General features: G+C 41.1%; 1 long non-coding RNA gene across 3 annotated transcripts in view; it reads right to left on the minus strand.

Annotated features, from left to right (window-relative positions):
- Nucleotides 1-21241, minus strand: part of LOC105486033 (uncharacterized) — a 42168-nt gene that overhangs the window by 11513 nt on the left and 9414 nt on the right. Inside the window, exon 3 of one of the 3 annotated variants that reach the window (XR_989915.2) lies at nucleotides 6368-9707. The exons of 1 other annotated variant lie outside the window; for it this stretch is intronic. This is a non-coding gene — a long non-coding RNA (uncharacterized lncRNA). One more of the 3 variants, XR_011614895.1, reaches the window with a different exon arrangement.

Raw genomic sequence — 21241 nt, forward strand, 5'->3', positions numbered from 1 at the left:
GCCAGAGTGACAGGGCACATATACTACAGGTCACTGGGTCTGGTCCTCAATTAAGTGGAGTTTCAGTAGAGCTGGGGACAGGCAGAGAATTAAGGACCTGAGGTTTAGTCTTGATGCTGCAAAGCCTAACATTCAATCAGAATTGGAAATAATTAGTACATCAATAAGTGCATTATTCAGGGTTTCCAGAGAAACAGAACCAACAGGAGATATATATATATATATATATATATATATATATATATATATATATATATATATATATATATATCTCGAGAAAGAGAGAGAGAGAGAGAGATTTAATTTTAAGGAATTGGCTCACGTAATTGCAGAAGCTTTGCAAGTCCAAAATCTGCAGGGTAGGCTTCCAGGCTGGAGACTCAAGGAAGAGCAGCAGTCTGAGTCCAGAGGCCATCTGCTGGCAGAGTTCCATCTTGCTGAGGGGTGGGCATCTCTATTCTGTTCAGGCCTTCAACTGATTGGATGAGGCCCATCCATATTATGGAAGGTTATCTGCTTTACTCAAAGTTCAACAGCTAAAATGTTAATCCCATCCAAAAAACACCTTCACGGAAAGATCCAGAATTTTTTTTTTTTTTTTTTTTAAATTGAGATGGAGTCTTGCTCTCTCCCATAGGCTGGAGTACAGTGGTGTGATCTCGGCTCACTGCAAGCTCTGCCTCCTGGGTTCACACCATTCTCCTGCCTCAGCCTCCCAAGTAGCTGGGACTACAGGCACCCGCCACCATGCCCAGCTAATTTTTTTGTAGTTTTAGTAGAGACAGGGTTTCACCATGTTAATCAGGATGTTCTTGATCTCCTGACCTCATGATCCGCCCGCCTCAGCCTCCCAAAGTGCTGGGATTACGGACGTGAGCCACCGCGCCCAGCCCAGAATAAATTTTGACCAACTGCCTAGGCAACATGGCCCATACAAACTGACATATAAAATTAACCATCATAATAGGATATCAAATATTCCTTTGTGTTGAAAGCCCAGATCCACCATTATCTCCTGAAGGAGGAATAGCTTCAAACTGGCCCAGATTTTACCAAACGGTTTCTCTTTGGTGCTTTGAATCCCAAGATAAGAGTATTTTTTCTCTTGCATTTTCTGCTCCACACACTTTTGGCCCAATAGCTGATTATAGCCTTCTGGTAAGAATCCAGCCCTCCGATTTATAAAGCTAAAATGCGAAGTAATCTTCAGAAGCACTCCGCTAAACTTGATGCTGGAAATTCTGGAACCGTATTGGGACCTAGGGTCACTCAGAGAATATGTTGCATAACTTTCCCTCCTGCCTTTGTACTTAATGGAATGTTTGTTCTCATGTGACAGAGGGGACAAAACTGGAAGGTGACCAGGGAATATGTTGTAATAGCAGAGCTTATTATACCTTCATGAAACTTTTCCATTTTCTAGTCAGACTTAGGTCATTCAGCCCATACCTTTCCTAAGAGTCAGTGGGAAACAAATGTCCTCATCTTCCCTGAGGTTGTGGGCCTTAGAGGAACTTAGACTTACCTGGGCATTTGTTAAAAATATAGATTCTCGGCTGGGCACGGTGACTCGCACCTATAATCCCAGCACTTTGGGAGGCTAAGGAGGGCGGATCACTTGAGGTCAGGAGTTCAAGACCAGCCTGGCCAACATGGTGAAGCTCTGTCTCCACTAAAAATACAAAAATTAGCCAGTCATGGTGGTGCACATCTGTAATCCCAGCTACTTGGGAGGCTGAGGCAGGAGAATCCCTTGAACCAGGAGGCAGAGATTGCAGTGAGCCGAAATCATGCTACTGCACTCCAGCCTGGGCCACAGAACAAGTCTCAAAAAAAAAAAAAAAAAAAAAAAATACAGATTATCATGTCCCTCCCCAGGTAGACTGACTTGGTAAGTGGTTCTGGGAAGGGACCTGGAATCTGTTTGTGTAACTGTTGAGTGAGTTGAGAAACCCTGTGGCAATAAAGAACCAGCAGAGAGGGAAGAAGTAAATGACCCCTGCCAGGATTCACTCACAGTGTCCTTCACCCCATTCTTACTCTCTGACCCCTCAAAGCCATGGTACCTGTGACTGCAATTTCTTTCCACTCCTTCTAGAACTTAGATTTGTGTCTATTAGACTTAAAACATCTGCAGCATCACTATTATTTATTTGAACTGTCTCTTTTAGCACAGACCTGCCTGTGCTACCCACACGTAACAAAGATGAAGTCTTCCTTGAAGATTAGGCAGATACTTGTTTCTCTGAGTTAGGCTTAGGTCTTTTGGCCAGAGATCAAAACTGTCAATAACTTTACTGTCACTCTGAACTGTTGGTCTGTCCCAAGATTCCTGGGAATTGTCTAGAGAAATGATTGAAATAGACTTTTGCTTTCCTTCAGCTTTGGCTCAGTCCTTACGGATTCTGTGTTTTTCCCAAATCCCTCTTGACTTGACGAACATTGATGAGGTTCCTCTTCTTCCTCATCTCCCAGTTATCAATGTTATTTTGTTACTTTTGCTTTTCATATTTCTATACTACCAATAACTTTAAGGACACCGGTGCTTGATTTCAGCCTCACATCCTTCCTTTCAGGAGTCCTGTTTTCTCTATTCCATGCAATTCCAACCATCAAACTTCCTTACTCTACCGCTTAAGATTCAGGCTTGCCAGTCAGACCTCCCATTTCCCAGGTTTCAATGAGTGCTTGATCGGTTCAGAGTAAACACGTATCTCACGCAAGACTAATCAGAGTCATTTTTGTTTTTTAAGAGACTGATACGGATGCAGAAATTGTAGAGAATACTTAAGAGTTAGAAGAAAAATTTAGGTCTGAATATACTTGGGGCCCTCTTCCCTATCATTTGAAAAGATAACCTGACAGAGAAATAAAGCCAGCAAAAAAGCAAAGAGAGCCAAGAATAGAAAAAAAGAAGCAGATATTTGACAGCATTATCTGAGCACCTGGAGATAACCATGCTTAATGATGTAAATCTTGGACTTTCCACTCATGTGAACTGATCATTTCTTTTCTTTTGCCTAAACTGGTTCAAAGTACGCTTCTGTCATTTTCAAAGAAAAGAGACCTGACCAGTTTGCCTCCATTTCCACATAGCCACTCCTCAGTCACTTTTGGGGAAGGAAAAATATTTCACCATCGTTATATACTTTACACTTGCACAGCAACTGTACTTCTTCTTTTTTCCTTTCTTTCTTTTCTTAACCTTGACTAACTAAATAACTGTAAAAGGATTCTCAACATTTAATGGGTCTATATTTTTTAATTACTTTCAATACTATACAGCCTACGAGTAATTTGTGGAGACACATGTGGCCACATAGGTGGGGGAGAGTGACCAGTCTGGATGCAATACAGTTAAGGCCACCTTCCTTTTGTCAACATAACTCATCTTGCTCTTTCATGACTATGCTGCCCCAAAATCATTGCGTTATTGTCAGCCGCCTGAAAATTATAAGAAGACAACATATGCTCTATCTCAACGAATAACTATTATTTGCAAATATCCCCTTTTCTATCAAAAAAAAGTTTCTTTTTCTCTTTTGCCAGCTACATTTGATCCATTTTCATGATCTCTTGCTTCTTTTTTACTGGCCCTTTTGGATCTGATGCTGTCTTTCTGTTTTCACAGTGTGATGGTTAATACTGAGTGTCAACTTGATTGGATTGAAGGATGCAAAGTATTGATCCTGGGTGTGTCTGTAAGGGTGTTGCCAAAGGAGTTTAACATTTGAGTCAGTGGACTGGGAAAGGCAGACCTACCCTTAACCTGGGTGGGCACAATCTAATCAGCTGCCAGCATAGCTAGAATATAAGCAGGCAGAAAAATGTGAAGAGAGACACTGGCCTAGCCTCCTAGCGTACATCTTTTTCCCATGCTGGATGCTTCCTGCCCTCGAACATCGGACTCCAAGTTCTTCAGTTTTGGAACTCAGACTGGTTCTCCTTGCTCCTCAGCCTGCGGACAGCCTATTGTGGGACCTTGTGATCCTGTGAGTTAATACTTAATAAACTCTCCTTTACATGTATATATTCCATTAGTTCTGTCCCTCTAGAGAACCCTAATACACACAGTCATGGCCTTTTTCAGGTCTGATTTAAGACAACTCTCAGTTGCTCTTCGTTGTGTGGCTCATGATAATGTGTTCACAAATCCACTGTCTACTGTATTCAATCCAGGCTCCTCCACTTTCTCACTTTATGCAATGGTCTTAATATCAGTGTCCCTCCAAAGTTCATATGTTGGAACCTAATGCCCAGTGTGAGAGTATTAAGAAGTGACACTTTTAAGAGGTGATTAAGTCATGAGGCTCTGTACTCATGAGATTAGTGCCCTTATAGAAGAGGGCTAAGAGAGCCCATTTGCCCCTTTTGCCCTGTGAGGAAAATAGAAGTTGCCACGTACAATGAATAAGTCCTCATCAGACACTGAATCTGCTACCACCTTGATCTTGGACTTCCCAGCCTCCAGAACTATAAGCAACAAATTTCTATTGTTTAAAAGTACCCAGTCTAAGCTATTTCCTTATAGCAGCAGGAATGGACTAAACCACCTTAACACTCAGTACTCCCTCCTCTTTCTCCTCCTCACCTACCACCTCCAATTTCTCTTCTCAATTCTCTCACTCAATCTTCTTTTAAGCTGTTTTTTAAAAGTCCAGCTAGGTCACTATCCTGTTTTGGGTTCACTCCATCAACGTTTATTTTTTTAAGTTAAAAAGAAAAATCATACCAAAAAAAAAAATCTGATTTTTACAGCACAATTCCTGGGAGCAATTTTATGATACAAGTGAAAAGGAGAAAATGGCATGGTTTGAAATTTTAACTTGATAAAAATGCTTTCTAGGTTTTATTGTCCCAATGTATTAGTTAAGTAACACACTAACTGTTTCCATATGTCAGTGACTTCATTATTGCGAACAAATAAACTGACTTAAATACAAGCCAAAAGAGATTGCTCAACTAAATCTGTGGTGGTTGGATGAAAAAAAATATAATTAAACTCTAGCCAAGAAGAGTAAAGGGTTATTTAAAAAAAAAAAAAATACTGCATACAGTTCTGGTCACATAGAAACACAGTCAATTTCTAAATCCCCTTTAAACACTTTTTAAAAAGAACAGCAACAGTGTGCTTCTAAGAGAGTCAATCAACTAAAAAGGTTTTTCTACATTTAGAAGCTTATTGTCATTTAAACCTACTCTGTCTGAAGAGGTAGTTCGTATTGAACAGGAAGTCTTAAAAACTCTTGGCCAGGCGCGGTGGCTCACGCCTGTAATCCCAGCAATTTGGGAGGCCGAGGTGGGCAGATTACCTGAGGTCAGGAGTTCCAGACCAGCCTGGCCAACATGGTGAAACCCCATTGCAACTAAAAATACAAGAATTAGCTGGGCATGGTGGCACACACCTGCAATCCCAGCTACTTGGGAGGCTGGGGCATGAGAATTGCTTGAGCCCGGGAGACGGAGGTTGCAGTGAGCGGAGATTGTGCCACTGCACTGCAGCCTGGCTGACAGAGCAAGACTCTGTCTCAAAGAAAAGAAAAGAAAAACTCTTGCCAAAATTCTCACCAAAATTATCTAAGATATATTAATACAAACTACCCAATATGCATTAGTCAGACAAACTCTAAAAACTATGACTTTTTTTTTTTTTTTTTTGAGACGGAGTCTCCCTCTTTTGCCCAGGCTGGAGTGCAGTGGTGCGATCTCAACTCACTGCAACCTCTACCTCCAGGGTTCAAGCAATTCTCCTGCTTCAGCCTCCCCAGTAGCTGGGACTACAGGTGCAAGCCGCCGCGCCTGGCCAATTTTTGTATTTTTAGTAGAGACAGGGTTTCACTATGTTGGCCAGGCTTGTGTCGAGCTCCTGACCTTGTGATCTGCCCAACTCCGCCTCCCAAAGCGCTGGGATTACAGGCGTGAGCCACTGCACCTGGGCTAAAAACTATGATTTTTAGCAGAATACTGAAATTCTGATTTACAGTCTTCTTGCGACATTTGTATTAATACAGTATCTCTCCATAGAAACTAACTGAACTGCAAGGCCAACAATATGACATGTAGATTTATCATCAGGCAAATAATTTTATTTTATACTCTATGAAAGTAAAACTATCAAAATTCCCTATCAATAAAAGCCTGATTTGAACTGACATGAGGGTATTTATAGTTTTATTTATGCACTTACTGTGTAATACTAACAGGAAGTGCTACCCCAGGTCCTGTAGTGAACAGGAAAAATTCTGAATTCCAAAACAATTTGGCTCCCAGAGTTCTGGATAAGAGATGGGGAATATATCATTATTTTATAATATTAGAAATATTGATCCTGTTTCTCCACTGTGTGCAGCTGTACAAATCCGAGTTAACATTAGTTTCCTGAACAGAAAGTTCCATAAGTGGTCAGATATGCCATTTTCTCACCTCTTTTATCACCAACTATTACTTATTACTGACCAGGTACTCTGAATAGAGCACCATGCTACACATCAGGCAGTAAAGAGGGATAAGACATGGCCCCTGTCTTTGAGATGCTCACAAACTAGTTGGGTAGACATTGGATATGCATGCTTTTTCAAAATATACCAACTCTGTAAATAAATGCTTTAGAATTTCCAAGGAAAGAATGATTACTCAAGCCTTTAATCTCCTGGGGGCTCTATGAAGGAAGTGGAGCTTGCACTGGACCTCGAAAAACACAAACAGAGAAAAGTGCTCTCCAAAATAAGAGAAATGACGTAAACACAAAAAATAGGAAAGCTTATGGTGAGTGTTTTTTTTTTTTTTTGAGACTGAGTTTTGCTCTTGTCACCCAAGCTGGAGTGCAATGGCGTGATCTCAGCTCACTGCAACCTCTGCCTCCCAGGTTCAAGCAATTCTCCTGCCTCAGCCTCCTGAGTAGCTGGGATTACAGGCGCCCACAGCCGCACCCAGCTGTTTTTTGTATTTTTAGTATAGACAGGGTTTCACCATGTTGGCCAGGCTGGTCTCGAACTCCTGACTTCAGGGGATCCCCCCTCCTTGGCCTCCCAAAGTGCTGAGATTACAGACGTGAGCCACAAAGTTCTTTTTATTTGCCACGTTAACACCTCTCTTGTTACAAAATTCATCATACAGTATCTTATAACTTCCGATTTAGGTGTATCATATTCATATTAACAGTTTCTATGTATGAGACAATTAAAGGGGAAAGATATGTTGCTTAAATTCCAATACAGACAACTTTAGCTCTGTGTCTCTGATGCAGAAGAAGACTCTATTCAGGCTCAGTGTTGGCAGTCTGTCTTTGTTTGGCTTTCTCAGTTTTTTTTTTTTTTTTTTTTGAGACGGAGTCTCGCTCTGTCGCCCAGGCTGGAGTGCAGTGGCCTGATCTCAGCTCACTGCAAGCTCCGCCTCCCGGGTTCACGCCATTCTCCTGCCTCAGCCTCCCGAGTAGCTGGGACCACAGGCGCCCGCCAGCTCGCCCGGCTAGTTTTTTGTATTTTTTAGTAGAGACGGGGTTTCACTGTGTTAGCCAGGATGGTCTCGATCTCCTGACCTTGTGATCCACCCGTCTCGGCCTCCCAAAGTGCTGGGATTACAGGCTTGAGCCACCGCGCCCGGCCCGGCTTTCTCAGTTTCTATGCTAATAAGGAGATCGTTACTGCTTTGGGAAACAGGATTAACTAAATTCCAGGTGCTTAATATATTCCCCATTTCAAATACAAACACGCCAGAGTGTTTATCCATCACTCACTCCAAGGACTCCTTGCAGGCTATTTTACTTCCCACTTTGGTTTACTCTTTTTAATCCCTTCCCTCTAACATACTCAGGGACCCTATTAAATGATAGCAAAGGTTTTCTTTTCTGGTATATGGGATCTCTTTTGCTCCTGGCAGAATACAAACATGCTCAAATCTCTTTCAATTTTAAGATAATCTTGTTATCTAGCAGCCCATCTCCGGTAACCTTCTTCTTAACAGACTTTGTATATATTTTTAATGCATGACCCATGAAAGACCCATGAGTCCCCATCTTTCCTAAGGCATGTTTCTGATTTTCATGTGCTCAGAGAAAGGACCTTCTCATACTTTTCAAGGTAAATGTCTTCTCCTTTGTTCACATTACCCTTTATATATAGATCCATTCTATCAAATGTGGGATTATATCATAGTTGATCCATCAAGACAGAAGCTCCACTTTTCATCCTTGGGTTATGACACAATTGCTGTTTCAAAATAGTGCGTCTAAGTAGTTGTTGGGTGAATAAATTATTAAAAATAAAATTAATAGACATATTTAATACTACTTTAAACTAATTATGCAAATATTAACATTTAAAGCTCCATTGTTTTATAAATTTCATATAGCCATTAATGATATAAGCTATCTCTAAAATTTTGAGTTTTTCGGTGAAAAAGTTACTTGAAAGACAAAATAACTATCAACTTTTGCTTTCTGGGAAGTAAGAATATGGCAGAATGGGGGGGAAAAAAAACCTTATCAAATGTGTACACACTGAAGTGTCATTGATTTGGTATCTCCCAACCTTAAATATTCCAGCAGCTGTTTTTATTTCAAAACAAAATTGTTTGTTCAACAAAAAATTACTTACTGCCCATTATCAAGATATATCAAAGAATATATTGGGAGCCGAGCTGCTTTCCTAAGTTAGGACATCTAGCAGCCTGTATCCCTCCAGCTCCAGAAACTATGATATTTAAAGGAAACTTGGGGCAGCTTTGTGCCCTCCCTGGTCCTTTATGTCAGTAGAAATCAACTCCAGAAATGTTATTTTCTTCCCAGCCTTTACAACTCCTGTACTGTCTCCACATCTCCTGCATCAGGCTCATTTCACTATTTTCCCAAGAGTTAGATACCCTGGGTAGCTTTGGTCCTATCATCGTCTCCTGAATTACTGCCTAGGATTAATTAGTCAGTCACACCTACTTCCCAGGCCCTGACCTGGGAGAACCATCTTAGATCTTGCCCTGGTTGAAACTCACTTGTGGTAGTAGAATGTGAATTTAAGTTAGAGAAGAGAAGATCTCAGAACGATGGATTCCTTACAGAACCAACAACCAACAACAACAACGTATTTCCTGAGAATTTCACTATTTACAAAGTACTGTCCCATACATTATCTTATTCGCTCTTTCTAATCACCCTTTGAGGAAATTGATGATGATGATGACGACAATGACGATGACAATTTCTTTTTCACGAGTGACAAAAGACAGACTGAAAATGAGCAAGGCCAAAGAGCTGGAAATACTGAAGATGAAATTCAAATCCAGGTCTTACGATTAGAAGTTCTGTGTTTTTTTCCTACCCCATTGTAAATGTTCATAGATTGTTGCTCTAGGGACTTAGACATCTGCTCATGTAGCATGGTATTTACTCCCTACTTCAAAAAATGTAGAGGAAATATTGTTTACCATAAGCCAAAATGAATCTACTTTATCTCAAAGTATCAATTTATTGTCTTTTTCTTTCCTACTATTAGGAGGTCAGTGTTTCCAGTTTCTGTCAGTTCTTATTCCACATTTCTTTATTAACTCTGGTGTATCCTAACTCAGATCATAATTTTAAAAGTTCAGATAATTTTCTTCTAGAAGTAGTCTTCTTGTGAACCATGTATTTGCATACTGTAAGAAGTCTCTAAATCTCTCTATTCAGAATCACTAACATTTTCCTTTGTGAGCAGTGAACAAGGCATGTCACTGAGCTGGAATGATAATATGTAAAGAAATAGAATATATCAGTGACCTCAAAGAGCTTGCTACCTACTAAGGATATTCAAATTTTAAATTTAAAAACTAATTTGAAAGTAAGATAGATCATTTCTATCGTAACTTTTTTGGCAGAAATTAGATGGAGTTACAGAAGAAGAGGGACCTAGTTCACCTGCCAGAAACACTTGAATGGCTAATTTAGTTAAGAAAACATAGGCTGGGTGCAGTGACTCATGCCTGTAATCCCAGCACTTTGGGAGGCTGAGGCAGGTGGATCACTTGAGGTCAGGAGTTCGAGAACAGCCTGAGTAACGTGGTGAAACCCCGTCTCTACTAAAAATACAAAAATTAGCCAGGCATGGTGGTGTATGCCTGTAATCCCAGCTACTCGAGAGGCTGAGGGAGGAGAATCACTTGAACCCAGCAGGCGGAGGTTGCAGTGAGCCGAGATCGAACCACTGTACTGCAGCCTGGGTGACAGAGCGAGACTCCATCTAAAAATAAGAAGAAAAAAATATGAATCAGAATGGCTTCCATTGTCCTTGGATACAGGTATAACCAAATATGTGTTTGTTTGGTTTTGTCTTTATTTGTCTGAATATTTAGCAGAACTGCCTTACCCCTCAGGCATGTCTGCTAAGCTTTTTAGAGTTTGGTCGTCCCTTGGTATCAGTTGGTTCCAGGAACCCCAAGGATACCAAAATCCATGGATGCTCCAGTCCGTTGTATAAAATAGCATAGTATTTGCATATAACCCGTGTATATCCTCTCAAATACTTTAATCCATCTCTAGAGTACTGATAATACCTAATACAATGTAAATGCCTTGTAAATACTTGTTATATTGAACAAATTATTTTATTTGTATTATTTTTATTGTTTTATTGTTATTTGGGGTGAGTTTTTTTCCGAATATTTTCAATCCATGGTTGATTGAATTCGCAGGTGTGGACCCCACAGATATGGAGGGCCAACTGTACTGCCTCTTCAAGCCTCCCACTCGCATATATTTAATTACTTCTCATTAAAATAACCTCCAATCATTTTTCCTACAGTTAACACCATATGGCCTCAAGAATCAAAGTGAAGTATCGCCTCTCTGAGTTCTCCCTTACCCTCCCTACCTCTCTGTCTGATTTAGATTCCCTCTACACTACTGATATAGCTTCTACACATAATATAATCAGACTGAACCGGGACCACTAATTTGTTTTCTACTTCCTCACTAGACTGGAAGCTTCTTGAAAACATGAGCCATGTTTTATTTTAATTTTATTTATTCAACACAGATAGATGGATGGATGGACGGGTAGCTAGATAGATAGAAGATAAAAACATAAATATCATTTAATATTTACAAGCAGGGATTTGAATTAAATTCAATATGAGTCCATGACTCCAAGAGCCATGCTTTTTAAAATGTAATATGGTTTTTATTATATTTGATAAATGAATACATTCATGGATTGAATGGAATTAGTTATCCAATTAATTTATAAACTCTGTAATTGACTTTTTTCCACTTATTGAACATTAGAATCTCTTAGTAATCTGATGCTGCTTTCTCAAAGCATAAAAACCACCTGTGTCATCATTACCTGGGCTTCTTACAAATTTCTTCCCCCAATCTATGTCTATACAATGAGAATTTTGAAACATGAGCCCTAAGAATCTGCATTTTAGTGAAATCTTTGATGCTTTGTAGTAGTGATAAAGTATGAGAACACTGCCATAGCCTATGAATAGCCAATAAATATTGAAGGTGGAAACAGAAATTACTGGTAAGGCTTATATTTTCTCTACCCTCTGAAAGATTCTTAGAGGCTGAGATAGACCCAGAAGTAAAGGTATCCACACAAAGGCCCCAAAACACAGATGATACAGCACCAAAACACGTAACATCAAATGCAAAAATCTTTTCTACATTTGTTATCAAGATGGGTATGGTATATTTGGGGCTGGAGGAGGAGGCGAATTAGTGGTGTGCTGGAATTGGCTTTTATAAGCTTTTGAGAGCTTGCTGCTCTCAAATTTTTAGGCCAAACGTGATGGCTCACGCCTTTAATCCCAGCACATTGGGAGGCCGAGGCAGGCAGATTACTTGAGGTCAGGACTTCGAGACCAGCCTGGCCAACATGGTGAAATCCTATCTCTACTAAAATACAAAAATTGGCTGGGTGTCACCTATAATCCCAGCTACTTGGGAGGCTGAGGCAGGAGGATTACCTGAACCCGGGAGGCAGAGGTTGCAGTGAGCCGAGATCATGCCACTGCACTCCAGCCTGGGCTACAGAATGAGACTGTCTCAAAAATAAATAAATAAACAATTTTAAAAAATTTTACAATGTAGTTGTTAAACATAGCCATTATCAAAAATTAAATTATACAAATTTATAATTCATTAAATTATGTTAAAACAAAGGCAACAAATATTTAAAACTCATCACTGGCCGGGCACCATGGCTCATGCCTATAATCCCAGCACTTTGGGAGGCCGAGGCAGGCAGATCACTTGAGGCCAGGAGTTTGAGACCACCCTGGCCAACATGGCAAAACCCTGTCTCTACTAAAATTTTAAAAAGTTAGTCGGTCGTGGTGGTGCATGCCTGTAATCCCAGCTACTTGGGAGACTGAGGCAGGAGAATCGCTTGAACCCAGGAGGTGGAGATTGCAGTGAGCCGAGGTTGCACCACTGCACTCCAGCCTGGGTGACAGAGTGATACTCTAGCTCAAAAAATAAATAAATAAATAAATAAATATAAATAAATAAATAAAAGTCATCACTGTCTAAATGTAGTAAGCTCACTCTGTCTTGAGTTCTGCATCCATGGACTCAACCAACCAAAGATTCAAAATATTAGATAGAAAAAAAATCATTAAAAACATCAATATAACAATAAGAAAGAATATTAATAAAAATAATATAGTATAATAACTATTTACATAATATTTACATTATACCAGATATTATAAGTACTCTAGAGATGATTTAAAGTACACAACAGGATGTATGTAGGTTACATGCAAATACTATGCTATTTTATATAAGGGACTTGAGCATCCACAGATTTTGATACCCTCAGGTTCCTGAAACCAATCCCCCACAAACACCAGGGCATACCATGGATACCAAGGGTTTACTTTGTTACATAATTTATTACATTTTTCTTACTTTATTACTATATTACATTTTCTATTATCTTTGCTTTTGAGGTCATTTATTTCTATTGTATCTTTGTGGTGCAAATAGTGTATACTGGGGTGCTACTGTGCATCTCTTCCCAGTTCTGTGTTCAGTAATGTCATGCTAATAGCTTGAAATCAATCATGATGAGAGTATTTATACCATGGAAACTGGCAAACACTATAAATCAGAAATTGATTTGTGCTAAGGTTGAAAAATATTTCAATTTAATAAACATAATTTGTATAGGGTGAGAAATCATTTAACAGTAGATCATATATTGAATTTAGTGACAATAAGTTTATTGGGAGAAAGGCTAATTGGATTGGGATGTAACTCAATTTGTCAAGTCATGGTTGAATGGCAACTATAGATTGGCTATGGATACAATAATTTAGCAAAAATCAATGAAAGCATTTGCGATAAGTGACATATGATATTTGCAATTCAGAGTACATTTTATTATTATTTATAAATTGCCTGCTACACTTCCTTTTCAGCAGTAAAATCTGTAACAACTTGTGTACACCCAGATACACATACACTTTTTTCAGAAAATTGGTTGTTAAACACACCAAGAGGTGGTGGGAGTCGTGTGATGGTTCACCTAAATCTGAAGATCTTATCAATAGTTTCCAAGACAAAAGCTGGAGGTGCCAGCTATAAAACTCTTAGAAAAAAATTAAATGTACATCTTTGTGACCTTGTATTAGGCAATAGTTTCTTAGATATGACACTGATAGTACAAGTAACAAAAGAAGAAAATAAATGAACTCAACATCATCAAAATTAAATATTTTTATGGTTCAAATGACTATTAAGAAAATAAAAAGGCAACCCTCAAAATGAGTGAAAATATTTGCAAATCACATATCTGATAAGGGATGGTATCCAGAACAGAAAACTCTTACAACTTGACACTAGAAAGACAAATTACCCAGTTTTAAAATGGGCAATAGATCTGAATAGATAATTCTGCAAAGATATACAAGTGGCCAATAAATACATGAAAAGATGCTTAACATCATTAGCTCTCAAGGAAATATGAACCAAAACCACAATGAGATAGCACTTCACAACTACTAAGATGGCTATAATAAAAAAAGATACATAACAACAAATATTGGCAGGATATGAAGGAATCGAACCCACTTCATTCATTGCTAATGGGAATGTAAAATGGTGCAGCCTCTTGGGAAAACAGCCTGGCATTTCTTCCAAAGGCTACACATAGTCTTACCATGTGACTCAGTAATCTCACTCCTAGGTATATACCCCAGAGAAGTGAAAACCTGTGCACACAAAAACTTGTACGTGAATGTTCACAATAGAATTAATTAAAATAGCCAAAAAATGAAAACAAATCAAAGTCTGTCCACTGATGAGTAAATAAAATATGATATATCTGTACAATGGACTATTATTCAGCAATAAAAACAAAATGAGTTTGGGTATACACAGGACCCAGCAAGGGAGACTAAACAGAAGCAGCTAATGAGGTAAGGAGAAAACCCAATCTTTGCAACCTCCCTGGAAGCTCTAGGTTTTATTGGTCCCATTTTACATGCAACTAAACAGAAGCTCAACGTAGTCATGTTACAAGATGCCTCAATAAGACAGGGTCAGAATCTAAACTGCCAATTATCTGAGTTTAGTTCAGGTTTTTCCACACTTCTAAGATTATAACTGAAGAAAAGATAAGATTCTAAAAATGTGTGTATTGTTGCTATTACTGTACTGTTACAGTACAGTAATATGTTAATGTGTATTGTTACTATTGTTTTAGCATTAGGTTTTTGGCCAGTAATTTACCATAAGAGCTACATTACTGAGTTAAATTTGTCCCACTTCTGCAAAACACCAACAACGTACATCTACCTCAACTATCATCCCTACTCAAACTTCTCAATGTGGTTAAATTGAAGAACATCTTTGGACTCACAGTGCTGACCAGCCAAGACCAAGGTATGTTTCACACAAAGCTGTGGATACAGCGGTGGGAGATGGGCCTGAACAACAGTCCCAGATAAGAAGCACTGCTTGCCTCCTGCTGCAGCTACAGTTTTGTGAATCACCTGACTTCCTCCTCTCCTTGGCTGCTCAGTCCTTTTCTCCATGTTTGGTTTAACCAGTATTTTTCTCACTGTCCTAGCTTTCCCATTTTACCATTTTAACTGGAGTATTGTAAATAGCTAAAACAGCTTATAAACTGACTTAAATGTCTGGGATAGAGTAGTATTTAAATCTAGGAAACAGAAATTTAGAATGGTTAACGATGGAAAATTTATTTTGGAAAAACTGTATTTGACCTTTAAAGCAACCAACACTGGTATATTTAAGAACCAAAAAAGTTTTAGGCAGAAATTCCTAGTAATGACATCTCATTAATAACAAAGAATTCTCTACTCCTTCACAGATCAAAAATTGTCTAGATCTTTCGTCAAGTTCAGTACAGTATTTATTTTTAAACCAAGCCCTGACCTCTAGTGGCTAAATTGAATTAATTCAATACCTGAACCTACTGAACAATCCTAATGACACAAAAAAAGACAGTCCAACATTATAACCTTCCTAATATAATGCAATAGGTAAAATCCAGTTCCACTTATGAAATATTTCTGCAAAAAGCAAAAATCAATCCTGCATCTTATCTAGTGTCTAGGTCCAACAAGCAGTTTAGAGGAAACAAAAAGGCAGGTAAACATGTTAGACGCCACTAATCTAGAATGTGGAAAGTTCTACTGCACAAAAGAACATAAGAAATGTGGTAGAAGAGAAAATTATTATAGATTAAAACAATTATGTTTTATTGTTGCAGATTTAAAGTGTCCTAAGATACTTATAGATTAAAAGTATCATATTAAGCTAATGCTATGTGTGGACCTTGTTTTGATGCTGATTTGGACAAAGTTTTTTAAATAGTGAAAATTAGGGACATGTGAACTGGATGTTATATGATACGACAGAATTATAGTTCACTTTTAAGGTTGATACTGATATAATTGCTTTTTAAAATTATCTCTTAGATAGATATATAGTGAACTATTTACGACTGGAATTTTAAAAATTACCGATGCAAAGGTCCTGTCTTAGGAACAGGAAAGAGGCTAGTGTGGAGTGAATGAGGGGATGATAAGACTTCTAATGAGAGAGGATATCATCAGAGTGTCATAAAACCCCAGAGTCAGACTCGTGTAACTGACGTGCAGTTGATGACAAATACTGACACACAGGTGCTCAGAGATAGAGGAAGATTTATTTGATTTGGCCAAAGCAAGAAGGCAAGAGAGCAAGATTTCTCAAATTCATCTTAACAAAAAGAAGCGGAGGCTGGGCACAGGGGCTTATGCCTATAATCCCAGCATTTTGGGAGGTGGAGGCAAGTGGATCACTTGAGGTCAGGAGTTCAAGATCAGCCTGGGCAACATGGCGAAACCCTGTCTCTACTAAAAATACAAAAAGTAGCCAGCTGTGGTGACGGGCAGCTATAATCCCAGCTACTCAGGAGGCTGAGGCAGGAGAATGGCTTGAACCTGGGGGGCAAAGGTTGCAGTGAGCCCAGAGCACTGCACTCCAGCCTGGACGAAAGAGTGAAACTCCATCTCAGAAAATAAAGAAGCAGCAGAAGCAGGGAGCTTTTATGCAGCCAAAGGGTAAGGGAGGGGGAGTTTCAGGGAATGAAGGGGTAAAGTCTATGTTTCTTCAGTCTCAGATAATACCTTGAGCAACCAGACACCTGGGCATCAGCAGCTGTTTGTGAAGTCCTTAGAGGTATTTATTTCACCTTTGTTAACTCACCGTTGAGCCCACTGATCTCCTCACTGTTTCTGAATGTGGTTCCTCCCATCCCTCCTGCTGCTCTCCCCACCTTTCCACTTGTTGGCCCCTCCCTCACTTCCTTCAGATTTTTTTTTTGCTTGCAGTTTAATTAGTCCTTCACTAACTGTTTTTAAGTCGACATCATTCCTGCCTCTCTCCATCCAGCACTCCCTATATGCCTTTCCCTGCTTTTTCTTGTTCATGGCACTTATTATCATCTGATAAAGAGAAAGCCCCTGCCATTTGGCAATTGGCCTGATGTTCACAGCTTGGCCCCGTTCTCCTGCTGTACATAAACAATTTCATAGACGGTCAACAACAGACAAGGACACTCTGAGATTTTGATAAAGTGAGACAAAAACAAGGCCACTGTGCCACCCACAAATTACCAAACACCTCTTTTCTTTTTGCTAAAATTAATTCTGCTGCTTCTTTATCAAGTACAACTTTAGCCTCAATCTAGTCTGTCCTCTCTATATGTAAGATTTATTAAGATGCCCAATCAGAATTTCCCCTACTTCCTGACAACTGTAAATCCAGAGCAAAGCTCTATGTTATGAGACCCTGTTCCAAGTTGCCCAGCTAAAGCCCAAATCCTATAATAGATTACACTCTTTTTCTGAGTCACCTATGGGTCCCTGTGGTCACTGTTGTCCCTCTCTGCAAAAAATAACAAACCCTAGTTGTTCAACTATAGATGTGTTCCTGGTGGCCTTTGCCTGAAGGACACAAACACATATAATGTACTACGTGTTCTCATTTATTCATTTCTCCCTCTAGGAAGTATCTCTCTGAGGTCATACATGTTTATCCCTTTGGACACTACTAATGTTCCCAGCAGTTGGAAACATACCTAGTATATTAGAAGCCTCAAGAAATAGTTATTAATGGATGAATATTTGAGCAACAAGATTGGAGTAGGCATTAGAGATGTGTTAAAATAGCTCAATGGGAGGCCATTAGACTGAACTAACTCTGACACCCTGGGTTCCCACATAAGCAAACTGAAACCTAACGAAATTTTAAACTTTATCTCAGCCAATCACAAATGGCCAATTGGGCATTATTTATATTGTCTTGAATCTGTCACTGAAATAGTCCAAATAAGGCAATCGCTCAAACTTTAACCAGACAAATACTTTCTTTGATTTCACATTCACCCTATAAAAGCTTTTCCTTCAACCCCTTCCAGATTTCTGAGCGAGCCCCTAACCATTCCCTGCTTGTTTCATGAATCACTGTCTGCTCAAATAAACTCTTAGTTTTTAATGTGCCAAAGTTTATGTTTTAATAGATGCAAACATGAATCAGAGCAAATCCTGGAGATGTTCTGCAGGCAGTGGTCCAGTTATATGAATGCCTATTCAATAAGGTTGCCTGGAAAAAGGAAGAAAGGGGCAAGAAACGAATCAAATTCTACAGTGGGGACCACTATGTTTCTCTGCTTTCAGTGCCTGCTTTATTATTCTTTTCTTTTGCTTTCTTTCTTTATCAGGGTCACCCTCAGGAAAAAGTCAGACACACTCCCCTGACACCAGTACTGGCTGGAGGAAACAGGTTTAGCATATGTCAATGAGAACCATACATGCTATGGAGTTTCATGCCAAAGCTATCAAGCTTCCCTTTGACAGCCTCAGTGAGAAAACAAGTCAATAGCAATGCATTAATTGGAATTTAGAAACCTTACTTATTTTTTTAAAAGGCTGAAAATTATTATACATTACAGAACAATGGTTCTCACACTCCAGGGCACTTAAGAATCCCCTGAGGTGTTAGAAAAAGAGACTTTTTAATTGAAATACGTTTCTAAATTTATAATATAATTAGTATTTTGAGATTAAAGTCTTAAGAAATCTAAATTTATAAATTCATAAATTGAATATTCACTAAAACACCAGCAACTCCAGGTATTTTTTCAAGCCCCAAATCTTCCCTTGTCAAAACAATTAGCAATGCACCTGACATTTATCAGGCATCTTTGTAAGTTCTGTTGCCTTTATTATACAAGGGCTCTCTTGCCTTTATAGCCAACCCACCTTCTTCTTTTCCTTGGATTCAGCTGTTATCTTTCTGCCAATTATCAATAAATTAATAATTTTGATGAGGGAATCTCTTTCAGGTTTGGTAATGTTATGGGATCTTTGAGATGTCCTTCTGGCTGGAAACCCCTGGCTGGTGGAGGCTTTGCCCAACTTTTGCTCAACCCACTGGGCTCGTTCTGCCCACTTGGCCTGGCAGGCTGTACTCAGCTCATGCCACTGGCCTGGATCCCACACCTCCAAGGGAGACAGTGAGTCAAGCATGGAACAACAAGGGTTATGTGTGTGTGAGCATGGTGTCTGGCCACTGCACAGTCAGACATGCAGCTGCTGCCATGGGGCAGGCAGCTTCAGGTGCCAGCATAGGCACCGGCTCTCAGTGAGGCTGCAGCAGGACAGGGCGCATCACAAGGAGCTTCTCTGGCTGGCACCAGGGAAAGCGGTAGTGCCTGGAAGCTTGGAGATACCAGGAACCACAGGGCCCTAAAGAAGGAGTCACAGCCCCGGCTCAGGGAGCTCCCAGGTCTAGACTTCCCAAAGGGCCACAGCCCTCCTTCTCTTTGCCTGCAACGTGGGAAGCAAAGGGCATGTTTCAGCCCTGTTTGTATTACAGTTCTCTTAGCCTTGCCATTCAGTGGCTCCCAAGTTCTTGTCTTGTGACTAGGAAAAATGAGGCACGTACCCAAGTGAAGGGTGAGCAAAATGATGAAGAGCTTTATTGAGCGATAGAACAGCTCAGCCTCCCACAAAGGGCAGCTCCTTTCCTCAGCCAGGGCGTCCTGTCAAGTGTTCAGCTCCTAACAGAGCAGGTAGCTCCTCCCTGCAGTCTAGTCGTCCAAACAAGTGTTCACTCTCGGCAGGGAGAGTTTTTCCTCTCTGCAGCTGTTCCTCCCGTGGTCCAGCCACCAGCAGAGATGGTAGCTCCTCTCTGCAGCTGGTCATCCCGTCATCTGTTCAGCTCTGGCTGAGCCCTGGGCTTTTATGGCCTCAGAGGAGAAGAAGTACCCACTGAATGGTCAACGGGAGGCCATGGCGGGGGTGGGGCCAGAAAAGCCACCACAAGTTCCCGCTCCCATCAGCTGGATGGACAGTCCAGCCCCAAGACTTCAGGCCTTCCCTGGCCTGAAGGTGAGGCCTCACCAGGGACTTGCCCCCTTCTGCCCTCTTAAGAGCCTGTCTGCCTCCTGCGGCTGTCCATGGCGCCCAGACTGCTCGAGTCACGGGGCACCTGTAGGCCAGCACCGGGCTGCTCTCAGCCACCCCTCAGCTTCCTGTGTACTCCTCACTGCCCACAGTCCGGAGGGGGTCTAGGCAGCAGGGGACTGACGTGTCAGCACTGTCCTGAGCTTGTGCACACCGGCAGGATGTGACGGCGCCCGGGCTTGGCCCCACCCCAGCTCCAAGATCAAAACAGTGCAGGGAACAGGGAGAGGCCAGGCAGGAGCAGGCACCCCCGAGCCTGTGGGGACAGGGGGGCCTTCCTGACCCCAAGGGTACAAATCCCAGACAGGGCCTGGGTCCTGCACCTGGGAAGGTGGGGCTCCTACCTGCTCTGTGGAGTGTACATGCAGCCCCGGCCATGCCTTCCTCACAGCCTGGGGCGGGGGCTCCAGGTCCCTGCTGGGTGCCTCTCCGCCCACCCCTCTGTGCCCAATCGCGTCGCTCCATCACTCCCACTCTGGGCTGGGCGACTTGGCCTGGCCTCATAGCGGCGGCCCCCAGGGGGCTGCGGGGCGGCTTCTGCTTGTCCTTGGCTCCCTCTGGTTCCGTGAAGCGTGAAGCGTGGCACAGCCCCGGGCCCAGCTCCGCCTCGTCCCCACGCCCTCCCCACAGCAGCAGTGCGTGGGTGAGAGCAGCAACGTGGGGCCAGGGTCCCAAGTGATGGAGGCTCCGGGCCTAGGGGCGGGTCCCACCTGGCTGCATGAGTTTGGGTGCAGCACAGGAGGGTGCTTCCCGTACGTGGGGCACAGGGGACCCACCACCGCCACTGCTGCTCCCACAGCCGTTCCTGCTGCCACCACTCGCACCTCCCACTGCAGCCGGTGTGGTGGCAGTAGCCTCTCCGGACCACCCGCTGCTGCCATCAGTAAGTTTCCAGACCTGAACCAGCCACAAATTGCCCCTGGTGGGGTCTACCCAAGTGGACGAAACCATCTTTAAGAAATAACACTAACTGCTTGCCCTCTAACTGTAACAATGCTTATTTTAGGCAAACTTTAAAATAGATATGTAGGATCTGGATCTCTAAAAAGAGATATGTATTTCTTCAAAGAAAACACTAATACAGTACTGACTATTCCGTTTGTTGCCACAAGATGTCACTTACATACAAGCAAACTCTCTATGTGTACTAGAAAGGATTTTGTTTCAGAATTTTTTGGGTCCTAATTTGTGAGGACACCCGGTCATCCATTCTGGATGATAAAAATATGAACACAAAATGCTTCCAGACCTCAAAAGGCTTAAAAGCTTATAAAGAAGCAGA

Source organism: Macaca nemestrina, chromosome 16, assembly GCF_043159975.1.
Source record: "Macaca nemestrina isolate mMacNem1 chromosome 16, mMacNem.hap1, whole genome shotgun sequence".
Classification (NCBI taxonomy): Eukaryota; Metazoa; Chordata; class Mammalia; order Primates; family Cercopithecidae; genus Macaca; species Macaca nemestrina.